We start from the raw sequence: 26,984 nt of genomic DNA on the forward strand, positions 1-26,984 counted from the left end.
AGTGGCCGGATCTCAGCTCACTGCAAGCTCCGCCTCCCGGGTTCACGCCATTCTCCTGCCTCAGCCTCCCGAGTAGCTGGGACTACAGGCGCCCGCCACCTCGCCCGGCTAGTTTTTTGTATTTTTTAGTAGAGACGGGGTTTCACCGTGTTAGCCAGGATGGTCTCGATCTCCTGACCTCGTGATCCGCCCATCTCGGCCTCCCAAAGTGCTGGGATTACAGGCTTGAGCCACCGCGCCCGGCCCCCGAAGTGATTCTTAAAGCTTTTGTACAGAAAGGCACACATTCCTCACACTTATATTTTATTAACCTATATTTTATTGACCAGAGCAAGTCATATGCGTAGCCTTAATTTGTTGCATAAAATACACTTTCACCAAGGACAAGCAGCAAATATTGGAGAACGATGATATAGACATAGTACTTTAAACAGGAGAATGGCATCATCTTATTTATAGCAGGGAATGGATTGCAGAGAGACAAGTATGGAAATCAGTTAGTAAATTATTTCAGAAGTCAATGCAAGATACAACCTTAGCTTCTGTAGGGCAGCTGGAGGTGGAGAGAATTTAACGCATTTTGGGAAATGTTTTGGTGGGAAAATCAACATGACTTGTTGATGCATTAGATGTGGAGGATTAAGGAAAGGGTTAACTCAAAGATGACTCCTAAATTTTTACTTCACCAACTATGATCAACATTAACCCGAGAAAACACAGGATCTAGGAAATATAATTCACTTCCCCATTTCACTATGAAATGAAATGCTTTCCACAATTACCACAGAAAATGTGCCAGGAGAAGATGCAACTACATATGTCTTCGAAAGCATTAAGGAATATACAACACCTATGCTGTTTACAGTAACCAGGGCCAAATATATTTTACAAAGATATTATAATGCTGATAACAAAATTTAAGAAAGTACCCAAATGAGAAAACAAAACAAAACAAAACCCTTAGGCGATAAAATTTAAGGTAGAGTTACCTGAAAAAGTCTAAATTTATATTAGCAAATTAGACTCCAAAGAAACTTAAAATAATAATGTACAATGATTAGTATCTAATTCAAAAATGTGATTTAAAAATTATAAAATCTCTAATATGATAATTACATACGAGAGTCAAAGAGAGGATAAATCACATCACCTCTTACCCCTTTCTCCTATGAGGAGGTTTACCAAAGGTTTTGTTCTAGTAATTTCTTCCCAAAATGTTTGCCTAATAAGGCAGTTAGAATAGAACAATGAGATCCAACTACTTTTCACTCAAATTTTCCCAATTCAGGTCTCCAGTGAGTAATTTGTATCTCAGTGATTGTCAGTCTAAATGACTCTCAGTTTAATAGCCCCCAAGCTTCTCCACAAAGGATTAATTACCTTAGGGTACTTACACAGACAAGGCAATAGTGTTTTTGGATTGTTCTACTTAAAGTTTCTTCCTTCTTATTTACTGTCAATAGCAAATGGGAGAGCTGGAGATAAATACATATCGTAAACATAGAAGGCAACAAATAACTACTTAAAACTAATTGAAACTTTTATCTATGCTATTTATTTATTTACATGCTCACTCATTCACATTTATTTCTTCACACACTCAACAAATATTTACAGTGTTCCCAATGTGTTCTAAACACTGATACGGTTTGGAAGGAAAATTTCTGAGAAAAAGAATCTTATTACTCTAAAACTCTTTACATCTAAACGTAGAAATGTATTTAAGAAAAAAAAGTAAGGCTCAAGTTAACTCAAAACAAATATTCACAAAATACTATTAATAGATAGATAGATGAAGTGTGATAATGTAGCCAAGTATTTGGTTGATAATGTATGCGAACCACGTTAAGTCCAATATGGATAACATTCAAAAACAGAACACAGAGAACTTGTTCAATTTGTCATTGTGTCAGTGTAATCAGAAAACAATTGACACATACTTAAATCATGATAATTCAGGAGGATATAATAAAGGGATTAATTAAAAAGTTCTAAGGAAGACGAAGTGTAAGCTCAAGGTATACTGAAGCCACTAATGCAATTAGGGACAGTGTGGTTGTTACCACTCCTAGGTCTAAGAGATACGGAAAGGTGGATCTTAGAACAGTCTTGGAGAAAGGACTGCAGAGGTAGGCAAGACCAACAGCCTAAGACTAACAGAGAGAGGATCAGGAAGAAAAAAACCCAGATTTCACATTCCCTTTTCCCCTTCAACCTCCCATTCTCCTTGCTAGCCAGACCCAACTAGAAGCTAAAGCAAAAGTTGATGTAGTCACTACAAATCTATTCTTCCAAGGCAAAGAAGAGGACTGAGAAGATCAGGAAGGAAAAAGAAAATGGATATCGACCAGTCATCTCAAGTACAATGCAAATTTGTAAAAAATTAAATGTATAATAAATACTATAATTATACTATCATAGTTATGAGCCATACCACACCATTAAAAACTCAGTGTTTACATTATAATACAGTAATAACTCTAATACGCACATATTAGCTCTCCAGAAATTGTCTCAGAGTTTACTGAGGCTTTATTCAATGTCTACAGTGAATTTTTCCTCTCTCTCAGATTGGAGAATATGTGTTGTTTTATTGTTTAAGTTTGCTGACTTACTGCCATTATTGCCGTTCTGCTGTTAAGACTGCCCAACAATTTTTTTTATCACACATATTGAATTTTTTGGTTTTGAAATTTGTATGTTTTATTTTTATATATTTATATATTCCATCCGTTTGCTGAGATTTCTTACTCTTTTATTCATTATGAGGACTTTTTTTTTCTTCCTACTAAGCTCTTTTGACTGCTTTGCCAAAATTAAGTATTGCCATAAATTTTATTTTTTAAATATTAAAACTGTTGGCAAACTAGATAAAAGGTAAACGTTACCCACTTTTTAAAAAATTTTGAATACGACCGGGTGCGGTGGCTCAAGCCTGTAATCCCAGTGCTTTGGAGGCCCAGGAGGGTGGATCACAAGGTCAGGAGATCGAGACCATCCTGGCTAACACAGTGAAACCCCGTCTCTACTAAAAATACAAAAAATTAGCCGGGCTTGGTGGCGGGCGCCTGTAGTCCCAGCTACTTGGAAGGTTCAGGCAGGAGAATGGGGTGAACCCGGGAGGCGGAGCTTGCAGTGAGTCGAGATCGCACCACTGCACGCCAGCCTGGGCGACAGAGCGAGACTCCATCTCAAAAAAAAAAAAAAAAAATTAATGCATGGCTAATATGGCTAATAGCAGAATTTGGATATATTTCTGATTTTACTATTGTTTATTAAATAGAATAATTTAGATCACTAGTTAAAGTTAACAAGGTAGCTTTTAAGGGAAGAGGATGGTTAGAAGAGTATGTTTAAACTTCTGATAGAATTGACGGAGAACAGATACTGTTCATGAAAGAATTCACTTTGAAAATAAAAGATTCATTGAATTCTGAAGTATAACAGAAAAAGTATGTTCTACCTTTGGATAGACTGGATTGCTTTTATTTAAAGTTAACAAAATAGCTTGTAGGGAAGAGGAAGGTTAGGAGGAAAGCACTTACAAACTTCTGATAGACCGACTGCATTTTTTAGAGTGAGATGACATGGTGTTATTTAGTGAATACATATAAAATATATTTTAAAATAATGTTAAGTGATAAGGTACAAGAAAGTGAAAGAAATAAATGACAAAATACCCACTGTATCTTTATCTATACTGTAAAAAAAGAATCCAAGCTAAATATCTAAATTGATATACTCATGCAAAATATTATTATACAGACATTTTCAAAAAGGTAATGTGAATATAAAGACACATGAACAATTTGCATAAAATATGCAACAAAAAGTTGAAAAAGCAGTATATAAAGTTGCTTCTACGGCATGGCTACAAATGTAAATTTAAGTCTCAAGATGAATACAAACTGGAAGAAAAATTGAAATTTTGTTTTATTTGTTGGGAATATAGATTGTGGCTAAAATTGTATCTTTTTTTAGGGTTCTATAAATATTATAATGTTGATTGTATAATCAAAACATCTATTTTAACCTACTTTTGGTTTTTATTTAAAAATAAAACCATTTTAGTGAAGTAAAATCTATTACGCTCTAGACTGTTATATTCAAACCTCAAATTTAACTGAGAATTATAGTCATAGCAGAAACTTCAATTTAGAAAGTGATGATATCTACTTTATTTGAAGAATTCAGTATTGCTGTAGAGACCTGCCAAATGCAACTTGAAGTAATTCAAGAGCCAAAAATAGTATCCATTATTTATCTCTTGGTTTTTTTTGTTTTTTTGTTTTTTTGTTTTTTGAGACGGAGGCTTGCTGTGTCCCCCAGGCTGGAGTGCAGTGGCCGGATCTCAGCTCACTGCAAGCTCCGCCTCCCAGGTTTATGCCATTCTCCTGCCTCAGCCTCCCGAGTAGCTGGGACTACAGACACCCGCCACCTTGTCCAGCTAGTTTTTTGTATTTTTTTAGAGTGCAGTGGCCGGATCTCAGCTCACTGCAAGCTCCGCCTCCCGGGTTCACGCCATTCTCCTGCCTCAGCCTCCCGAGTAGCCGGGACTACAGGCGCCCGCCACCGCGCCTGGCTAGTTTTTTGTATTTTTTAGTATAGACGGGGTTTCACCATGTTAGCCAGGATGGTCTCGATCTGCTGACCTCGTGATCCGCCCATCTCGGCCTCCCAAAGTGCAGGGATTACAGGCTTGAGCCACCGCGCCCGGCGGAGACGGGGTTTTACTGTGTTCTCCAGGATGGTCTCAATCTCCTGACCTCGTGTTCCGCCCGTCTCGGCCTCCCAAAGTGCTGGGATTACAGGCTTGAGCCACCGCGCCCGGCCTTATTTATCTCTTTATTCATATATTTGCTTATGGAACAACCACTCATTATGTTTTTACTTTTTGTCAAGTACTGAGATGTGTATTGGAATGAGTAAAACATATTCCTTCCCCTCAAGATCTTAGAATACTGGAACAAGCAGACTTATAAAGAGACACAAACACAAATCTTTAGTAGAGATTTGCTTCATATGTAATTAACATACAGATGATATCTCTAGTTGGCCTAGAAAGACGTGACAGAGAACAGATGCTGCTCATGGAAGGATTCACCTTGAAAATAAAGGATTAATTGAATTACGAAGGATGACATAAAAAGTGTCAAACATGGAAAGGGGGAAAGCAGAGGGTAGTGAATTTCTTAGAATTAACATTTGAAAAACTGAAGGTTGCGGCCAGGATGTAGCTTGTAAGCACTGGAGCATAAGTAAACCTATAGAGTGACATGCTATAAAACATGAAATAGAGGCAGGAAAGTGAATCATGAAAAATCCTGTACATTATTAATATTAAACCTTTAAACTTTATAAATTATTTACCATTATATATATACATTAAAATTATATTTAATATTACATTCTATAATAAAAATAGCTTCTTCATAACATCATTAAATAACACAACTGGGATAATCTCAGTTGAATCATATTCAAATAGGACAAATTCTAAAATATCTCTATAATTTGACAAATCTAATGTTTAGTTTTTGTTCCAAGATGGCTGAATAGGAAAGCTCCAGTCTACAGCTCCCAGCATGAGCGACACAGAAGACAGGTGATTTCTGCGTTTCCAACTGAGGTACTGGGTTCATCTCACAGGGGCTTGTCGGACAGTGGGTGCAGGACAGTGGGTGCAGCACACCGAGCATGTGCTGAAGCAGGGCGAGTCATTGCCTTCCGCAGGAAGTGCAAGGGGTCAGGGATTTCCCTTTCCTAGCCAAGCGAAGCTGTGACAGATGGCACCTAGAAAATCGGGTCACTCCCACCCTAATACTGCGCTTTTCCAAAGGTCTTAGCAAACGGCACACCAGGAGACTATATCCCACTCCTGGCTCGGAGGGTCCCATGCCCACCGAGCCTCACTCATTGCTGGCCCAGCAGTCTGAGACTGAACTGCAAGGCAGCAGCGGGTTTGGGGGAGGGGCGCCTGCTATTGCTGAGTAGGAAAACAAAGCAGCTGGGAAGGTTAAACTGGGGAAGGTTGAACTGGGTGGAGCCCACTGCAGCTCAAGGAGGCCTGCCTGCCTCTGTAGACTACACCTCTGGGGGCAGGGCATAGCTGAATAAAAGGCAGCAGAAACCTCTGCAGACTTAAATGTCCCTGTCTGACGCTTTGAGGAGAGTAGTGGTTCTCCCAGCACAGAGTTTGAGATCTGAGAACGGACAGACTGCCTCCTCAAGTGGGTCCCTGACCCCCAAGGAGCCTAACTGGGAGGCAACCTCCAGTAGGGGCAGACTGACACTTCACACGGCTAGATACCCCTCTGAGACAAACTTCCAGAGGAACAATCAGGCAGCAACATTTGCTATTCAGCAATATTTGTTGTTCTACAGCCTCTGCTGCTGATATGCAGGGAAATAGGGTCTGGAGGGGACCTCCAGCAAATTCCAACAGAACTGCAGCTAAGGGTCCTGACTGTTAGAAGGAAAACTAACAAACAGAAAGGACATCCACACCAAAACCCCATCTGTACGTCACCATGATCAAAGACCAAAGGTAGATAAAACCACAAAGATGAGGAAAAAACAGAGCAGAAAGCTGAAAATTCTAAAAATCAGAGCACCTCTCCCCCTCCAAAGGAACGCAGCTCCTCACCAGCAATGGAACTAAGCTGGATGGAGAATGACTTTGACGAGCTGAGAGACAAGGTTTGAGATGATCAAACTTCTCTGAGCTAAAGGAGGAAGTTCGAACCCATCGCAAAGAAGCTAAAAACCTTGAGAAAAGATTAGATGAATGGCTAACTAGAATAACCAGTGTAGAGAAGTCCTTAAATGACCTGATGGAGCTGAAAACCATGGCACGAGAACTACACGACGAATGCACAAGCTTCAGTAGCCAATTCAATCAACTTGAATAAAGGGTATCTGATTGAAGATCAAATGAATGAAATGAAACGAGAAGAGAAGTTTAGAGAAAAAAGAGTAAAAAGAAACCAACAAAGTCCCAAGAAATATGGGACTATGTGAAAAGACGAAATCTATATCTGATTGGTTTACCTGAAAGTGACGGGGAGAATGGAACCAAGTTGGAAAACACTCTGCAGGATATGATCCAGGAGAACTTCTCCAACCTAGCAAGACAGGCCAACATTCAAATTCAGGAAATACAGAGAATGCCACAAAGATACTCTTTGAGAAGAGCAACTCCAAGACACATAATTGTCAGATTCACCAAAGTGGAAATGAAGGAAAAAATGTTAACAGCAGCCAGAGAGAAAGATTGGGTTACCCACAAAGAGAAGCCCATCAGACTAACAGCGGATCTCTCAGCAGAAACTCTATAAGCCAGAAGAGAGTGGAGGCCAATATTAAACATTCTTAAAGAAAAGAATTTTCAACCCAGAATTTCATATCCAGCCAAACTAAGCTTCATAAGTGAAGGAGAAATAAAATCCTTTATAGACAAGCAAATGCTGAGAGATTTTGTCACCACCAGGCCAGCCCTACAAGAGCTCCTGAAGGAGGTACTAAACATGGAAAGGAACAACTGGTACCAGCCTCTGCAAAAACATTCCAAACTGTAAAGACCAGTGATGCTAGGAAGAAACTGCATCAGCAAGCAAAATAACCAGCTAACATCATAATGACATGATCAAATTCACATATAACAATATTAACCTTAAATGTAAATGAGCCAAATGCTCCAATTAAAAGACACAGACTGGCAAATTGGATAAAAACTCAAGACCCATCAATGTGCTGTATTCAGGAGACCCATCTCACGTGCAGAGACACACATAGGCTCAAAATAAAGGGATGGAGGAAGATCTACCAAGCAAATGGAAAATACAAACAGGCAGGGGTCGGAATCCTAGTCTCTGATAAAACAGACTTTAAAGCAACAAAGATCAAAAGAGACAAAGAAGGCCAGTACATAATGGTAAAGGGATCAATTCAACAAGAAGAGCTAACTATCCTAAATATATATACACCCAATATAGGAACACCCAGATTCATAAAGCAAGTCCTTAGAGAGCTACAAAGAGACTTAGACTCCCACACAATAATAATGGGAGACTTTAACGCCCATTGTCAACATTAGACAGATCAATGAGACAGAAAGTTAACAAAGATATCCAGTAATTGAACTCAAGTCTGCACCAAGCAGACCTAATAGACATCTACAGAACTCTCCACCCCAAATCAACAGAATATACATTCTTCTCAGCAACACATCACACTTATTCCAAAATTGACCACATAATTGGAAGTAAAGCACTCCTCAGCAAATGTACAAGAACAGAAATTGTAACAAACTGTCTCTCAGACCACAGTGCAATCAAACTAGAATTCAGGGTTAAGAAACTCAATCACAACTGCTCAACTACATGGAAACTGAACAACCTGTGCCTGAATGATTATAGGATATATAACAAAATGAAGGCAGAAATAAAGATGTCCTTTGAAACCAATGAGAACAAAGATACAACATACCAGAATCTCTGGGACACATTTAAAGCAGGGTGTAGAGGGAAATTTATAGCACTATATGCCCACAAGAGAAAGCAGGAAAGATCTACAATTGACACCCTAACATCACAATTAAAAGAACTAGAGAAGCAAGAGCAAACACATTCAAAAGCTAGCAGAAGGCAAGAAATCACTAAGATCAGAGCAGAACTGAAGGAGATAGAGACACAAAAATCCCTTCAAAAAATCAGTGAATCCAGGAGCTGCTTTTTTTGAAAAGATCAACAAAATTGATAGACCGCTAGCAAGACTAATACAGAAGAAAAGAGAGAAGAATCAAATAGACGCAATTAAAAATGATAAAGGGGATATCACCACCGACCCCACAGAAATACAAACTACTATCAGAGAATACTATAAACACCTCTACGCAAATAAACTAGAAAATCTAGAAGAAATGGATAAATTCCTGGACACATACACCCTCCCAAGACTAAACCAGGAAGAAGTTGAATCTCTGAATAGACCAATAACAGGCTCCGAAATTGAGGCAATAATTAATAGCATACCAACAAAAAAAGTCCAGGACCAGACAGATTCACAGCCGAATTCTACCAGAGGTACAAGGAGGAGCTGGTACCATTCCTTCTGAAACTATTCCAATCAATAGAAAAAGAGGGAATCCTCACTAACTCATTTTATGAGGCCAGTATCATCCTGATACTAAAGCCTGGCAGAGACATAAGAAAAAAAGAATTTTAGACCAATATCCCTGATGTACATCGATGCGAAAATCCTCAATAAAATTCTGGCAAACTGAATCCAGCAGCACATCAAAAAGCTTATCCACCATGATGAAGTGGGCTTCATCCCTGGGATGCAAGGCTGGTTCAACATATGCAAATCAATAAACATAATTCAGCATATAAACAGAACCAAAAACAAAAACCATATGATTATCTCAATAGAGGCACCATGTGTTCTCACCCATAGGTGGGAATTGAACAATGAGAACGTTTGAACACAGGAAGGGGAACATCACACACTGGGACCTGTTGTGGGGTGGAGAGAGTGGGGAGGGATAGCATTAGGAGATATACCTAATGTAAATGACGAGTTAATGGATGCAGCACACCAACATGGCACATGTATACATATGTAACAAACTTGCATGTTGTGCACATGTACCCTAGAACTTAAAGTATAATAAAAAATAATAATAATAATCTCTGTTATTCAGTTCAGTGTCTTAAATTTATTCATTAAAATAATGGCGACATTTAAAAATATTTAACATTGCAAGACATGTTATCAAACCATTCCAGATGGAAAATAATAATTTTATGTACTACAAATGGGAAATGCAAATAAAAGCAATTGAATTTCCATGAGCCAAATCATTAATAAAATCCTGCAAGCAAGTTATATTTGAATATATTATTTTAATTATGCTGATTGTCTTAGATTTGTAGCTATTCCCTAACAAAAAGAACAATATGTATGACATCCTTCAATAATTATAAAAATGCTACTAATTATTGCTAACATTTATTAAATGGTTACTGTTGCTAGGCCTAATACTAAGCATATATTTCTCATCTCATCTCATTCTCACAATAACCACATAAGATAGATACTATCACTATCTATGTTTTAAAAGGAAAAAATCTGAGACTTAGAAGGTCTGAATAGCTGTCCAAAGTATCTTAGCTAAGTGTTAGAGCTATGATTTAAACTCAAGTCTCTGTTTTCAGAGGCTAAGATAAGGAAAAACTTGGGATCAGCTCACTTTGTATCTGTGGTGACCTATTTCAGGTTTCTAAAATAAAGTAATTTACTAAGTTGGGAAAAATTAAAAGCTAGCAATTGTTTGGATAGGTGAATTTTTTCATGGGAAATAATTTCTTTTCCCCCTTAACAAATCAATTATTACTCTGAAACTTGAAAATTTATCAGATTTGTCATGGTATGCCTAACTGTGGGCTGTTACTAACAGACGTAAAATTATCAGGACAGAGTGTTTGACTTGATAACCTGAAGTGATCAAAATTCCACAGGTTAATATTTATGGTGCCTACATTAGTATTTCCATTTGTTAGTTCTCAATTGATTGATACTAATTCCAGCAAAGGGGAAAAAAGAAATTCTTACAGCTACTGTTTGTTTCCCTGGAACAGTATTGCTTTTGATCACATTACTTTACATGATGAAGTGTCTACAGAGATTTATCTATATAAAATTAACATTCCATAATTTTTTTATTCAAAACAATTTTAATTACAAATTAAAGAATGTCTTCAATGAAGAAATGGATTAATTGCCTATTCTGACTTGCTTTTAGAATCAAAATAGTTCTTTCATAATAATAAACATAAGAAAGTTGCTTCCTCAATGTAGCTTACTTCTTTGTAGATACAGATTCAATACTTCTCACAATACAAAAATTAAAGTTTCAAAACCAGCAAAAATGTATAGAAGGTCCTAAGAATATGAAGATGATACATATCTGGGAGAATAAAAAACAAAACTAAACTCCACCTATTGACATTGAACCAATGAAACCAGGCTGTAGAAATATATTTTTTCTTGTCTCAGAGCCTAATGAAAACATTTCCTTTGACAAAATCATATAGAGATAGCGATTATCTCTCTCCAATAGCAGAATTTAGAATTTTTTTTAAAGTGAATTTTTCTTCTGCCATTTGTTTCTTTTACGGATTGTCATTCTTATACTTTGTTTGCTTATTGTGCATTAAGACCAGATGCATAGTTTACAATGTATTTGCAACACTAATAAAAAGTAAAAAAAGTTATATACTTTGGGAAAATTATTTTAATGCTCACCAAATATGTGTTGGTGAGTGCATAAACTTTAAATATTCTGGGGCCATGAATAATACATTTCAGAAAATAATCAGAAATCTAAACCAGAATAAACATTAAGTTTGGGGATAAAAGTTACAGTCAGAAAATGGAAGAGATTAAAACCTATCAGTTTTCCTTTCCCCCTCATCCATCCCATATCCCATGAGATAGCACTTCAAAGCAGTCCTGTCAGCACCCTTAACTCTCTTGCCACATACCCTGTATATATAACCAATGAACACCTCAGATACTCTTCTACTTTACTTTACAATTCTGGTCACTGTCATAGAAATTCACATAATTGTTTGGATAGGTGTTTCTTTACATTTATGGTATTAAATCCATGATACTTCAGTTAAATCCTTTGATACTTCTTGAAAATTTTCTTTTTTTCTTGACTGCACTTAGTAATTTCCCACCACCATTTTCCTCAGAGATATCGTCAAACTTCTCACACTTTCTTCAAACTGCTTCTCTAGTTCCTTACACACTCAGAATGTCCTGGCCTCTTGTTAAATTAATATTTGAGTACATTTTGTGCAATGTCCTATTTTCTTGCCAACAAAACTATTTGCAGCATCATATGTTTGCATATTTTCCCTCATTTAATTACTTCTTCCAGGCCTGTGAATAGCAATGGCAGCATGTCTTTCTGGATTTGGACATTCATAGTTATAATATGCTACTGCTAGAAGAGTTGGAGTGTCTTGTGAAGTCCTGTGGTAGGAGAGAAATGATTTGCCATTGTGCTGCCATTACAAAACAAAACAAACCAGAAGAAAACATAGTGTGTCAAGAGGTCCTATCATCCTTTTCCTACCTATAACTTCCTTTTCTCTGTAACAGAGATCTTAGCATTTCCTGAAAATGTACATGACCTCCCAAGATTTTATCCAGGAACTGCAGAGATGAAAGCCTCAACTCCAGTAGGCAAGTGCCACATTCGTAAAACAGGCTCAGATCTAAAGAGGTTTTGTTTTGGTTTTTATTCCACCCTTGTTTGAACTGCATTTCAACTTATGGCCCCAAGCCATGATAGTAAAACAGGTTCAGATCTAAAAAGGTTTTGTTTTGGTTTGGTTTTGGTTTTTATTCCACCCTTGTTGGAACTGCATTTCAACTCATGGCCCAAAGGCATGGAGTAGGGATACAAGTGAGTATCCCTAAAAACTATCAATTCAGGTAATGGATTCTAAACAATAGCAATGAATTCTGAACACCCTCCAGGGTAATTAGGGAACTGATATGTGGAAATGGAATGAGATTGGTCCATGAGCAATATAGCATAGAACCACTATCATCTAGTGGAAAAAACTGGATTAAAGAAAATAAATTGCTGCTGAAGAATTTGAAAGTTCTGTGCAGTGAGGCAGAAATTAGCAGTAAAGAAACTGGGAGAAAATCACATGCATGAAGCCAATGTTAAAGGTGTTGGAATTAAGGCAATGGAAAGAGACTGGCGATATTTTCTGTGGCGTTGGACATAAGCACAGGTGATTTTTAATGGGGTCTTCTGACTTCACTCTTACAGGAAAATGGAGACTGTTTGATTTACTTGAAAGTAACCAACTTAATTGCTTCCTTTCTTTTACATTTTGAATTGTTGAAGATGGCTCAGATATGTCAGGCTTTCAATTATATAAGTGTTCTTTCTGATATAAAGAGAGATTGAGAGATGGCCAGAGTCCTACTCCTTAGTCAGCTTTCTGCTGCCACTGCAAGGCTCATCCATAATGCAAGAATATTCTTCTCCCAAATCAATAAAGTTTATTACTAGAGGTATTAGGTCCCATCCCTTATGTAGACTTTCTGGCCATGATAAGTTGGATTGGATTATTTGAGTTATGAAACAGATTTTTTCTCTCTGGCCTATCACCTATGTTTATTAAGTAAACAAATATTTATTGAGTACTTAATAAAGTATTTAGAAGGTACAGACACTACCCAGTTTATGACGGTTCAACTTATGATTTTTCAACTTTATGATGGTATAAAATCTACGTGTTCAGTAGAAGCCATACTCAGTACTCAATTAATTACATCAGACATTCAACACTTTATCATAAAATAGGCTCTGTGTTGGGTGATTTTAACCAACTGCAGGCTAATGTAATTGTTCTGAGAAAGTTTAAAGGAGGTTAGGCTAAGCTATGATGTTTGATAGGTTAGATGTATTAAATGAATTTTTGACTTATAGTATTTTTAACTTACCATGGATTTATTGGAACATAAGCAGAAGAACACCTGTAGTTATAAAGCACATGTAAAGTACCTGTGGGTACTGTCTGGACGGAGGGAGGAGAGGGACAAAGAACAAAAGGGACTAAGATGGCATATTTCCGGGTTCTTCATCACCAACTTTCCCGCGCCCGGGAAAAGACACAGGTCAACTGCGCAGGCGCAACCTGACGTCTGACCGAGGAAACCGAAACCTACCTGGCTGCGCCTACCGCATGGCCCCCAACCCGCCCATGTCCGGCCTACTGCCCTCCCACTCCCAGGCCCAAGACATAAAGCGGCTCCGGGCAGACACGCCGCGCGAACTTCCTTGGCCCCTCCTCATATGCGGATCTAGGAACTTCGCCCCAGAACGCTGGAGTGACTTCCTCGGCCTCCGCCTCCGCCGCCTTAGACCGGTGAACTTTGCCCTTTCTTCTTTCACATTGGCTAGCTAATAAAGTTTCTTTTTATCTTGCCTACTTGCCTTTTCTCTGGCGCCTGCTCTGGTGGTTGCATAAAACAAATCAGGTACTTATAAAGAGGCTATACGCAATCCCTGACTTTATTAAATTAATGGATGTCTTCGTTGGCTTGGACAGTCATAACAATATACTGTAGATCGAGTAGTTTAAACAACAGAAATTTATTTTCTCATATTTCTGTAGGTTTGAAGTTTGAGATGAGGGTGCCAGCATGGCTGATTTTTGGTGAATGTTCTCTTTCTGATTTGCTGATGGTGGAGAGAAGAGGAGAGAACAAATAAGCACTCTTTTATCTCTTCTTCGAAATGCACTAATCTCATCATGAGGACCTTACCCTTATGACATCATCTAAACCTAATGGCCTCCCAAAGGCCCCATCTCTAAATACCACCTCACTGGGGATTAGGGCATCAGCATATGACTTTTGAGGTGGGGAGTGACGTAGTTCAGTTCATAGCAACTACAAGCAGAGAATAGAAATAGTTAATTGTTAAGATGGATGAGCTAACTCCTTCTCATTCTAGAACAGTAGGACCAGAATGAAAATAGAGGAGCAGTTTCTGAGGAGCAGCTTAGTGACAGTTTCAGTGATGCCGAGTTCTCAAGTGTGAAAAGAAACAACCATATGCTCTTAAAGTCAGTAATTGAAGGCTGGGTGATAGGAATTAGTAGGGGAAATGTTATTTCCCAAATGTACAATTAAACTATATGGTTTCCAGTGATAATTGTCAGTAGTTTCCATGTAATACGCTTACCGCATATTTGATATAATATGAAAATATATCTCCCTGTAGGTAACTAAGTGGTAGCACTATTGATCTAGAATTGTAGGATCCAGGAAGATTACAGTCCTCTGTTCTCAGGAACCTGTTAATAGTGAAAGAGGGGAATGTCAATCTTCACTCAAATGAAACCCAAAGAATAAATTTCCTTTCCAGAAAATAGGAGGAAACAAACGAACAAAAAGAAGCCTATTCCCATAGAAGATATAGGTTTTTTTTTTTTTTTTTTTCTAAGAGAGGGAATCGGGTAGATACCTAAGAAGGTAGTATAATGGAAAAGGAGAGGGGTACTCAAGGAAGAAAACTCAGATCAGAGGCAGAAAGAGTCTGTACAGAGGATCCTGTTTGTTATAGCTGAGTCTGGACGTTCTTTCCTTTAAGATTTTATGTATTTGTTTTCCCAGCTTCTAATATCATACTCAGCATGATAACAGCATGCTGATTTTTTTTTTTCAGAGAAACACACTATCCAACTGTTAGATAGTTCCCCTGTCAGAGTTATTTACATCCTCTGGCTCTATGGAATAAGAGGAGGCAATGAGGGAGATGCATAAATTCACTAAAACGCCAACCTTTATTCTTCTGTACATGTTCAACCTGTTGGATTATCTATGTAGAGAGAGAGATTGTCTCAATGTAGTGGAGAATTGAGTTCAGAGTAGTAAACAGATGGACAGGTGTGTTCTGTCCAGTTTTCCCTTCAGGGCCTTACAAAGAAACTGGATAAGAGAGCAGACAACTTTGGGTGGATAATATGACATCCTTGGTGATTATTGGCATCCCTGATCCAGGAAGTCCCCAGGAAAATTAAGGCGGAAAAAAATCATGTCTAAGGTTTCTTGATTTTTCTGTGAGTGAAAACCCCCTTTAGGAAGAAAAAGAGAAGGAATTGATAAAACACTGATAAAAAGAAAATGATTTTAAAAGTGATTGAGATTAATGTGAAAACTGCAGGAAACATGAGAGCTCACAGTTGGGTTCAGAGCTCATTTGGATTCTACATCGCTTTCAGGTTACTCTGACACTCATGCTTTCAAACTCACAGGTGAGCCTTTTCTACTCACATCATGTCTTCATGTTCCTGTGCTCTTTTTGTCTAAGATAGAATTTGACACAGAAGCAAAGAAAAACAATACAGGTTAACACTCCACTTGTTGAGAATATCACTGCTAAACTGCTTACTGAATACTCTGGTTACACATGCATTATGAGAGTCACAGGTTTGTAGAAAAAGAGAAAAATCAAGCCTAATTAAAGGATTTTAGGGTGAGCGAGAATAAGGATTTACTAATCATATCCTTATAAAAGTTTCTCTCTTCTGGCTACTAGAAAATGTGATACCTAAGTTCAAGTTCCAAAAAAGACACAGTCAATGCAGAATGGGAATGCTGTGATTAAGAGTTCAGCCTGTTAGAGGAAAGATGCATGGTGGTAGAGATAGTTCTAGAAGCAGAGTCGCTGGGTAGATGGTAGAAATGCTATAATCAGAATCAAGGGTTCCAACAGTCCTATCTAGTTGAGTAAAAAACAGAGGGAGAACTAATTGCCTCTCTTCCAGCTCCTTTCTCCTACGCTCACTACTGCCCTTTCCCTGTCTGCAGTGATTAGGACTGAGAGATGTAAGAAGAAAATAGGTCTGAGAACTGAGGGCACAATTCTAGACTTAGTGAATGCAGAACTCAGTGAAGCATCTGACCAGTTCACATGTAACCCAGCCTCTCACATAGTGTTTCAACCTCTGCTCAGAGACACGGAACATGGAGAATACTTCCAAATAAGGCAGAGACTTTCAATAATTCTTGCTTGACCATGAGAAAAGCCAGTGGAAAAAGGAAGAATCAAAATCTGAGGAATCTAGGTTCTTATGAGTAGGTTCAGGCCAGGCCAAGAACAAGGCTAACTCATAGACCCAGTCCTTCCTTCTCTGATGATAACCTCAAGTTCTCTCTTTTCAATATTTTTGTGTTTGTCATTTTAGTTTAGTTTTGTTTTATACTATTTTATTTTCCTGTTCTGTTGCCTTTTAAATAAATGACCATTGTTTACAAGAAAAGTGGGAGGAGAGTTAGCCAAACCAGAAACATCTATCTCCTGAAGTCATGCTTTTTTAGCTAGCTATTGAATCATCCCAGTCCTTTTTCTTTTTTTTTTTCCTTCACCTGGATTTTATAGTACTGAATTTATTATTAAAAATAAAGTTCTTATCACTGACAACAAACAGACATTCTTAAAACTATTTGAAGAGCTTGATATTTCTCAAGAGGATACATATGAATTAATAAACATTCTGAAATCATGATCCAAATCAACCCACTTGATGGAAAGGTTTACTTTGAAAAAAAAAAAAAAAAAAAGGAACTGAAATTTTGTTGTCTATCCCCACAGTAGCTAGAATTTCTAAATAAGTCAGTAGGAATTCCTCATGCATTTTTCAATAGTTTTGTATGTTTTTTCTTCTTTTGTAGGCAAACATTTTTCAATTCTGTCAATCTTTTGTGGTGAGAGATGGCTTATTTCATAGATAAATTGTTATTATAACTCACAGTGGAATTCAAAATAATCCAAAACACAGTAGTAGGACAATCCCCTGGAGAACATGGGAGCCAAATAAATCACATTGTGCAGCATTACTCACCTCACCACAGGAACATTTTTATCCAGGTAAAATACCAGAGGCATTCATGAGGAAGGATGTAATTCAAAAGAGCAAGATGGGAACTCAGAAAAGTGGGTAAAAGAGACGAACAGGATGCCTTGGGTTGACAATGTGGTGTCCTCAAGGAAATCAAATTGAGAAAAAATATGGTTTCTCCTGGGTAGTTATGTTATAAACCTTGACATAACAGATTACATCACAGATATTCAAAATCACCTTAAAAAAGACATACAAGGAGCAAGCAGAGAAATATGATACTGGAGAAGACCATTCTCCCAGGTGACAGAGGATACACGGTTCATCCCAAAGGATAAGACCATGGCTGCAAAAGGAACCACTTCCAGTGCAGTCGAGGAAGGTACATCCTGAGAAGTTTGCATTGACCTTGCTAATTTGCCACTACTGTCTAAGGGATTCTTAGAAATTAGGCAAACTTTTTTCTTTCCCGTAATCTCCCTGAAGGATCTTAAAGCAATTAGCTTTAAAAGATGAAATACATATTTTTTACATTTGCCTTCCCCAATAATTGATTTTGAATATTATGTTTTAAACAAAATGCCTCCAGGACATAGACTTTTTTACAGCACCTTATATAAACAAGGCAGGAGAAGTTACAGGATGTGTACCTGCACACACACACACACACACACACGCACGCACACTCACAGATATTAGAAAGACAGATGTGCTCAATTGAGAAACAGGAATCTAAATTTTTAAGAAGTAGCTTGAGAATATACTAAAAACGAACAAATTTTTCTTTCACTTTGAGAATGGAAAGATATAGGAAAGCATAAAAAGAAATACAGGTAAATCCAAAGATGGAAATGAGAAGATAGAAAATTGTAGAAATTCATGCTGAAAAGACTTTTTCCCTGTGAAGTAGGAGACAAAGGGTCTGTTACAATGAGGGAATTATATTTGGAGCCAAACAGAAACATACCGTAGTATTGGTTTGTTAACGGACACTGTGTACTGTCTTTTGCCGTTTAAATTTCCACACAACTCTCCACTTTTGACTTTGAGCTCAGGATTGTGAGTGCTTTGGTCAAAGGATTTTAGATGTGTTGCGAGCAGATACGTAGAAATCATTTGCATTATTAGACATCATTCTTTGATCCTCTGTCATAGCTGTAAGACGAATTCTCCAGCTGGCCTACTTGACCAAGAATGAGCTAACTTGTGGAACCAACCTAGACCCATAGATATCAAACATAAAGTGGAGTCACCCCATCTGACCCAAAAATCTGTGAGAATAAATTAATTGTTGTTTTAAGTCACAAAATTTTGAGGTGGTTTCTTACACAACATTACTAAGCAGTATGTCCTGCTGCATGTGTCAAAGATCTAGTCACACTTATAGAACACACAAGTCTAATAGCCACAACATATAAGTTATACCATTTTCTCCAATAGAATTTGAAAGTCTAGGTACAGATATAGAACTGGGCATTATTGAATTGACAAAAAAAGTCCAATTATAAAAAGATAAGGCAATTGCAGATAATGGCAGAAACTGAAGTGATATATGAAAAAAAACTTAAGATTGATAAGAAGGGAATAAATCCAAGAGAGTCCGGACGGTACCACGACCACCAGAAGTTCTTGGCGTGAACAGATGTAGAGAATAAAGAAATAAGATTATTGGCTGGGCGAGGTGGCTCACGCCTATAATCCCAGCACTTTGGGAGGGATCACGAGGTCAGGAGATCAAGACCATCCTGGCTAACACGGTGAAACCCCATCTCTACTGAAAAAAAACAAAAAAAAAACAAAAAACCACGAAAAAATTGGCCGGGCGTGGTGGCGGGCGCCTGTAGTCCCAGCTACTCGGGAGGCTTAGGGAGGAGAATGGCGTGAACCTGGGAGGCGGAGCTTGCACTGAGCGGAAATCACCCCACTGCTCTCCAGCCCGGGTGACAGAGCGAGACTCCGTCTTCAAGTTAAGGGCATGAATTACGAGAAAATAAAATTCATGATGTGGAAATATACTGAGATAACAAGTTTTAAAGGATAGTCACAAGAATGATGGAGTTGTTAATTGTTGGTGTCGTGAGAAAATGGAACGTCTAAGTGATAAGCTGTGTTAGAACATACATTTTTTACTATTCTTGTGTAATTACAAAAGTTAGGTATAATGGAACCAGGGAATTAAGGCTCAAAGCTTTTGCTTTGTGAAGAACTCGATAGGAAGTCAATGAGTGGTAGTACTAGCTCTTATTAGAACAGAAATTGCTACAATCAGAAAGAATCAAATAACAAGGGAGCCTCTGTCAGTTGCATGGAAAAAGTCTAACTTAAGAGAAACCTGGAGAAACAATGATTATACCATATTAATTTAATGGTATAATTTTTCCTTATTTTTAGAAAAAAAAATAAATAAATCTTTTTTTAACTTACTTTGCAGCTCCAGCACAAAGGATTAAATTTAATTTAAGATCCTAATGGACATGCAGTAAAATGCCATAACATAAATAAATAGCTGGACTTATTTCCACAAACTAAACATATCTGTGAAACCAGCATTCATATTCAGAAAAAGAGCAACTGCCACAGAACCCCTATCACACTCTTTTCTAGTCCTTATCTTCCCTAGAGGAGGCCACCTAGCTCGATTTATAACAATTTTGATTTTCTCTTCCAACACACACTTTAGGTAAATGAGATAATACAACGTGTATTATTTTGTGTCAGAATTTACTTATTGAACATTATGTTTTTATTTTTACCGTTTTTCAACTTTTATTTTAGATTCAGGGCTACCTGTGCAGGTCTGTTACATGAGTAGATTGCAAGTCACTGAGGTTTGGTGTGCAAATGATTTCATCACCCAGGTAGTGAACATAGTACCTCGTAGATAGTTTTTCAATTCTTGCTCTACTCCCCCAAGTAGGCCTCAGTATTTATTGTTCCCAGCTTTGTGTCTATGTGTTCTCAATGTTTACCTCCCACTTATAAGTGAGAACATGTAATATTTGGTTTTCTGTTACTGTGTTGTTTAGGATAATGGTCTCTGGACCTAACAGATACCTACTCCACCCAACACAATAAAAAATACATTTTTCTCACCTGCACACCAATACATACTCTAAGATCAACCACATGACATGCTCAGCCATAAAGCAATTCTCCAACAGATATTTTGTTTTTGAAGTTCACTGGTTTTTTTTTTGGTTTTTTTTTTTTTGAGACAGAGTGTCACTCTGTCACCCAGGCTGGAGTACAGTGGCCGATCTTGGCTCACTGCAACCTCCTTCTCCTGGGTTCAAACAATTCTTCTGCCTCAGCCTCCTGAGTAGCTGGGATTACAGGTGCACGCCACCATGCTCAGCAAACTTTTGTATTTTTTTTTTTGAGTCGGTGTTTCACCATGTTGGTCAGGCCAGTCTCGAACTCCTGACCTTGTGATCTGCCCACCTCAGCCTCCCAAAGTGCTGGGATTACAGGCATGAGCCACTGCACCTGGCCTATTTTTTAAAATGTATTTTTAATTGAGAAATAATTTTATATATTTATGGGGTACAATATGATGAATACATTGTAGAAAGATGCAATCAAGGTAATTAATAAATCCATTACCTCACCAATTTAGCATTTTTTGTTGTGAGGACATTGAAAATGCATTATTTTAGAAATTCTGAGATATAGAACTCACTATTATTAACTGTGGCATCTATATGGTGCAAAAGATCACCAAAACTTATTCCTCTAGTCTAACTGAAACTTTGTACACTTTTGATTAACATCTCCTTTTTTTCCAGCCTTTTTTCCCCCTTTCCTACTCTAGCCTCTAATAAGTACCTTTCTAGCTTCTGTTTGGATGAGAATAACTGTTTTAGATACCACATATAAGTGAGATCATACCATACTTGTCTTTCTGCACCTGGTTTATTTCACTTAGCATAATGTCCTCCAATTTCATCTGTGTTGTCACAGAAGACAAAATCTCCTACTTTTTAGAGGCTGTATAGTATTCCATTCAGTATACATAACACATTATCTTTATCTATCTGTTGATGGACACTTACATTGCTTCCATCTCTTGGCTATTATTAATAATGCTAAAATGAACATATGAAATGAATGCAGCTATCCTTTTGACATACCAACTTCAGTTCTTTTGGATATTTACCCCAGAAGTAGGATAACTGGATCATATGTTAATTTTATTTTTAGTTTTTAATAAATTTCCATACTATTTTCCAAATTCACTATATTAATTTACATTTCCACCAACAGTGTACAGACATAAAAGAAAATGTTCAGTATCTCTAATTATCAGGGAAATGTAAATTAAAGCCACAGTTAGATATCATCCATGCCTGTTAGAACGGCTATTAACGAAAAGATGAATGTCAGTAAGTTTCTATATAATTATAGAAGTCAGATGTAATGCGAACCAGATAATTAAGGCTCATAATTTTTACTATTGAGGTATTTGACAGGGAGTCAATAAACCATAGTGTTACCTTTTATTAGAGTGGATGTAGAGAAAAGAGAACACTAACTGTGGATTTTTAAAGATTATTTATTCTTATTTTGGCATAATTTCCCTGATTTGACCATGTCATTATTTATTATCTGTCCATTCTATAATTGATGGCCTTTGGGTAGTTTCCAGATTGAATCTATTTTAGACAATGCTGCTACAAACATTCTAGTGATTATCTTTTGGTAAACATCCATACACATTTTTGTTGGCTATACAATTTCTGGATCATAAGAAGAATATATTCAAATTTTGGAGATACTGTCAAATAGTTTCCAAAATGATCCTACAAGTACATACTGTCTTATCACCAGGCTTTGACAGTCTGTTGGTTTACAGCTTAGATAACACTTCGTATTTTCTCTTTTCCTTTTTAACCATTGTGGTATGTGTGCAGTATATCATTTTGTGATTTTGATTTGCATTGTTCTGATATAATAACGAAAGTATTGGAGAATCTCAGCTACAGAAAACAAATAATAGACACTATATTCTTGGGTAAGATGGGGAAATTGCAGAGGAAGGGTAAAACTTACTATGGGAGACTTAACGCCCTCAACAATATCAGCATGTAAGTGGGGAGGGAGTGTGGGTATTATAAGAGAAGATTTTTGGAGAGCTTTTAGCTCTCCATAGAGGGATTAACAACCCCTCACACTAACATCACTTCAAGCTTAGGCAAAAGATTCTGACAGGACAAGTCATAGAGTTTTTACGATCTCTTGTATTTTGGGAGACACAGTAAACCGGTGTGTAACTGTGGCACGGAAAAATCTTAAAAAATAACGGGTAGGCAGAATAACTTTGATAGCTGACTTACAAAGAAAATGGTAGAACTGTTCTCCCTAATAATGTATCACTATTGGTTCATTAATTATGACAAACACAGAGCACTAAGTAAAATGTTAATAATAGGAAAGAATGGGAAAGTTTTGTACTAGTTTGCAATAATTTTGTAAAAATGGTATTGTTCTAAAATGAAAAGTTTAGAAAAAAAAATGAATGAAAATGAAATGAAATGAAAACTAAACATCAGTATTTTTTCCATAACACTGATTTGGGCCTTATGTGAAAAACCAACTATAGTGTTATGTTAGGTTTGATCTTCCAAAGAAGTGGGAGTATTCCCAGGTATGTAAGGAATGAGGAAAGACCCAGCCATTCCCAGAATAGAGACGCATCTCTCCATATTTTTATATGTTTTAGTTTATGTCTTTTAGTCTGATTTAATCAATCTACATTGTAAATACAAATCAAAACATCATATTGCATCTAATAACTGTCTCTATTATCTGTCAGTTCACATAATTTAAAAATGTATTAATAAATATTTGTTGAATGAAGGAAAAACAATTAATCTATCACATTAACAAGCTAAAATAGAACAATTCTATTATCTTACCAACACATGCAGAAAAAGCATTTGACAAAATCCAAAACCAACTTGTGATAAAGCTTCTCAGTAAACTAGGAAGAGAGGACAACATTTTAAACTTGATAATGAGTATCTCTAACAAACCTGCTTGGGTTGGATTGGAAATCTGTAGAAGAGACCTCTGCCATTTCTTGGTCAGGCAGTACAATGGTTTAGATAGAAGATGGAACTCTTCTCAGGACTCTGGCAGCAAAAGTAGTTATAAGGTAACTATAGTATTTGCTTTCCATTTGGGAAGGGATGTAGGAATGGAGGGAGATATGGATACTGATTATTTCTGTGGGGGTATTAGAGATACACATGTATTTGTGAATGAGAAGGTTTAAGGAAGGAGATATAAATATGAATCATAGACCTTAGTCTAAAGGGTTCCACTTGAAGATGGAATCCCATACAAAGGTTCTCTGAACTAAAGAGGCTGCACTTTCAGGAAAGTTGACAGAATGGTAATAGCCTCAGAACTTTATATATCTTGGCCTTTGGTAAATTTTGTAACTTCTCTTTAAGATCTCTTATATATTATTCAATCATAAATTATTCAGATTTGAAGGTAAGTGGAAGATTAGTTTGTATTGCCCAATTTAAAGTGAGAAAACAGCCAAGAGAAGTTTAAAGACAGCCAAAGTCTTTTAAATAATGTGTCCTTTTAGTGATTGAGATGTTTCGGTTATGAAATCTGATTTTGATGTATCAAATATTTTATTTTATAGATATCAAAGTATAACATAAATTAGTCTATTAATCAATGTAATATAGGTGTGTTTAAATAAAATACAAATAATACAATAAAGTACCAAATATGACTTCTGGACTAAGACTACTCTTATATCAATGTCCTCTTTTCAATATTTATTCGCATGTCCCTTTCTCATTGCCTTATAATCCTATGCAACAGATAATCAGCCCTTCCTTTATCATGTTCAGTGTTTTCAACTTGAGAGTTTTATGAGCATTTTGGTTATTTGTGGGTTTTTTTGTGCTACTGATGCTAAAAAGCTTCTCATGTTGTTATATTTGTCCTGATCACCATGTATTTTGTCTCTGAGAGTTTTGCTTCATAATTAACTAAAAGGGAATATGAGCACAAGTGGTATAATGAATGGGGACAGGGCAGACTGACAAAGTAATGAGTAAAACATTTATTTTCCAAAAATAAGCACGACAATTTTGGTAAATAAGTATACAAGATCCCAGTCTTTGGAATACACACTCCACAAATACACTACATATCAAATACAAATACGCTACTTTCACACACTTTAAAATAAATGCAGTTGCAGTCTAAAACTAACTGTACAAAGTAGCATTACCTTCAGGATGTATTAATTGGATTATAATATGCAGAAAAAACGGTATAGCAACCCCATTGTAACTGGCATAAATTATACTACATCTCCCATAATCACTTCTGTGAATAAAAGTTGAATTACCAGGATAATTTTAAAAAGTGGGATAATTTCCTTTCATCCTAAAATGAAACAAAACAAATTAACAACTAAATGGAGGATTTAATAGCTCTTTCCACAGATTTAAAGAAATATCAAAGAAGAGATTAGACTTACCTATTAGAGTACAAAATCTAGAAGCTGAACTAATGAGTACAAGTTACTGTTACGGCAACATTGAATTTTCTTACCCATTGTTTTTTAACCACAGTGAGATTTTTTGTAAAGTAATAAATTCTTTGTTAATGAGACTGTACAATGGGGAGGGCATTTTTTGCTGCAAATGTCATTTAAAAGGGTATCTGTATTGGAGGAGGATTATTTGTAGGGTGATCCCTTGTAACTCTAAGCTTTTGTGCTAGACACTTATATTCAAGATTCTACTATGTACAAATTCTGTGTATACATACAGTAATATATTTAAATTTACTCATAAGCCTCACTGCATTTCATTAATAAACTAAATGATTCATTTTTGCTGGCACATTGAAGATTACGAATATAATGTTTTAGAGGCCTGTATCTTCACAAATTGTGTTAACTATCCAAAGAGAATACATTAGCTAGTATTTCATTTTTTCAAAAATTTTCTTTGTGGTAAAAGATATAACAGAAAATTTACCATTTAACCATATTAAGGATACAGTTTTGTGTTCTGTATATAAAAGTTTGTGCATATTTTAGAACAAGATTTATGCATTTCTGTTTTTTTTTTTTTTTTTTTTTTTTGAGACGGAGTCTGGCTCTGTCGCCCGGGCTGGAGTGCAGTGGCCGGATCTCGGCTCACTGCAAGCTCCGCCTCCCGGGTTTACGCCATTCTCCTGCCTCAGCCTCCAGAGTAGCTGGGACTACAGGCGCCCGCCACTTCGCCCGGCTAGTTTTTTGTATTTTTTTAGTAGATACGGGGTTTCACCGGGTTAGCCAGGATGGTCTCGATCTTCTGACCTCGTGATCCGCCCGTCTCGGCCTCCCAAAGTGCTAGGATTACAGGCTTGAGCCACCGCGCCCGGCCGCATTTCAGTATTGAGTATATCCAGAACAGATTAAAAGTTACATGGAATGTGAAAAAAAATCCCCAATTTTGTTTGTATTTATGCAATATATTTTACATTGGAACATAGGAAAATACTACATGTTAAAGTTTTAAAGCAGCTTCAAGAGTTACCTAATTTGTTACAGAAATAGAACTTAAAGTTAGGTAAAACTATTTTTGTTCCAAAATATAAGCAATATTTAGAGAAATTCTAAATATTTTAAAGTAAATTACTGACACGGTCCCTATATTCAGGAAAATTGCAAACTAAGAAGAAAGTATATGTAGAGATTAATATAGGTAAGAATGAAAGCAGAAGGCTCACAAATATATAAGATCTAAGTCGTTTCCTTTCAAAGCACATCCTAAAATGCAATTATTTTTAATTCACCATATTTATCAACAGAACAGATAAACTAATGTATGTTGTTTATCACCAGGAAACAAATTGTTTTATCATTAAAACTATGGAGGTAGTAACACAGCGGTTAACCTATCTTGTGTTTACATAACAGAACTATTCTTTTATATACATTTTCACATCAGATTATCACAGCAATTCTATGAAAGGTAATATTAACCCCTCTCTTGGGATGAGAAAACTCGTGACTAAGGAGATTATTAATTAACTTATCCAACTGTAAAAGGTTAGCACCTGGATTCAAATCAAATCAAGAGTGTTTGCTATCATGCAAGCTGATGAACACTGTATATGCTCTCTTTCCCATATTCCAGTTAGGGTCACCATGCATTTTGGCTTGCCTATGACAATCTCCTTCACATCTGTCATTCCTGAGTAATTATAAGTAAAGCCACCTTTCACTTTCAAGATGTTCTGCTTTAGATGATAAATTATGTGGTCATTTAATTATACTCCATATTGCTGGAATCAAGCTATTTCTACTTCAAAGTTTGAAACAGTATGTAGATATGTGTGTGTGTGTGTGTCTGCATGAGTGCTGCATTTGCATATGTGTGTCTGTGAGTGTGTGGTTTGCTAAGTCAGGTAAGGGATTGTAATATGACAAGTCATTTATAGATTTGACGTTGTATTCCTCATTTTCAAGGAACTTAATAAAACATAAAATAGAAAGTATATAATTATATGGTGAAT

This window comes from Theropithecus gelada, chromosome 15 (assembly GCF_003255815.1).
Source record: "Theropithecus gelada isolate Dixy chromosome 15, Tgel_1.0, whole genome shotgun sequence".
Classification (NCBI taxonomy): domain Eukaryota; kingdom Metazoa; phylum Chordata; class Mammalia; order Primates; family Cercopithecidae; genus Theropithecus; species Theropithecus gelada.